Below are 1,904 nucleotides of genomic sequence, written 5' to 3'. Positions count from 1 at the left end.
TGTTGTGTTTCAGTTGTTTGTTATGTGTACGATTTTTGTTATTTCTTTTAAGTGTTTGTGTGTTCTATGTCATCTTATCGTATTTGTTGGTAGTTCCCTTTTTGGAGTATTTGGTGGCCCTGAAAAGGGCCGCTTGGTTTGGGTTTTTGTTAGCGCTTGGCGCGTTTGTTTTGGCGATAAGCCTAGCTTTTTATGCTTCTTTTCGCCGATTCGATGTGCTTGGTGAGTAGGTGTTTGCCGCCTTCTTGTCACTGTGTGTGCTTATACATGGACAGTCTGCATAGCCCTTGAATGTGGTCTCGATTTTGTTCAAACTTACAATTTAGGAGTATATATCAAAACTGATAAATGATTTATGTGATTACTGTAGCTATAGATAGGCTACATTCAGGACGGGCAGCGACGGGCAGTAATTAGTAGGCAAAACAGGTGGTTTTCACCGTGGGCAGAACTCGGTGCAATGATACTGAACATTAATAGTAAGCCTGTCACCTTGAAGGTAATGCTGTAGGTGAAACAAGGACACACGATGGTACAAACAACACCACAAGTGAAACGTACACACAGAAATACACGCGTTCCTACGTTGTGCCCACCCGGGCCACGCGATTAAAATATGACTGATACTGCTGGATAGTGTTAATTGGGTCGGTAAACAGTCAATTAATAGTTTAATCACAGAGAAACATATAGACAGAGTAGCAACAGCTATTGTTTAAGGCGTGAAGCGGTTACGTAAGCAAGCCATGTTTGCCTCGCCTCACGAAGCTCTTGGCTCTCTTTTCCGAAGAGTGCCGACCATGCACCCTTCGGTAATTTTCGGATTTTCACCAATTGTTCAGCGAAAGTATGTTCGACAAAGCTTGTGTTGTTGTTGTCGTGTGGTGCTGATCGGAATTGATGTGCTGGCGAAAACGGAAGTGTTTTGAGCTTCAGGAAAGTGGGTTTTACCGTTTTAAAAATTCCTCTCATATTTTTATGAATATATAATGAGTGTGTTTGAACCAAATTTGAAAGTCTTTTATCGATACTGTCTGATGTTACTCAATGGTTTACGGTCAGTCATACCGTCTTTACACGTGCGCCAAGAAAGGACATGTTTATGAAACTGCTGGCGTGTTATGTTTTGATTGGCGTGAGGCAGTGTTTCTGCCCTGAGAGCTCACAAAGTAACTATGGTTGCTACGCGACTGGCAGTACGATGCCATCTCGTCGTATGTTTCGCATAATCTCGTGTAATTATCAACCACAAACCAAGCCTCCAAAAAGTTTAACACCTTTTAAGCTCATTTTAATATGAAAAGCCAATAGTCTACAGAGACGACCATGGAACAAAAGGCATGCAAGTGTTGCCACTCTGTCTGATATTACTCTGTGGTTTAATTGACTACCTGGGTGATTGGCAGGTCGTGTCCAACGACGCATATGCAAAGCAGGCCAAAAGACAAAAGCCCCCAAAGTTATTGACAGCTGGCCAGGGGTCACCATGAATACGTAATGAAGCTTCACTACGCAGAAACTGCGTAGTCAAGCCCTTCTTAACCGGTCAAACTCTCTCGGCATTTTCCGGCATGTCCCAGTCAAACACCTGGCCAGTACGATGTTTGATTTCTATAAAATTAACTACACAAACTGATCTCAATCCTGCAAACAGAGTTTATACAAGCGTTTGATTGACGGTCGGTTCAAATCACCAACGGTCATTGATTCCCCACCGTCAACGATCGAATTTCTAAAAAATTGTCTTCCAGTCGCGTTAGAATTTGAATATACCTCACGATTCATGTCATACATACATTCTGCACATTGATATTTTATTTTTCAGTGAAATCATGATCATCATTTTACTTTTCATTGATATCAATTGATACTCTAGAGAAATAAGTCACAAAGGAGAGTTATCT

This window comes from Ptychodera flava, chromosome 4 (assembly GCF_041260155.1).
Source record: "Ptychodera flava strain L36383 chromosome 4, AS_Pfla_20210202, whole genome shotgun sequence".
In the NCBI taxonomy this organism is placed as follows: domain Eukaryota; kingdom Metazoa; phylum Hemichordata; class Enteropneusta; family Ptychoderidae; genus Ptychodera; species Ptychodera flava.
This window is presented reverse-complemented; position numbering follows the sequence as displayed.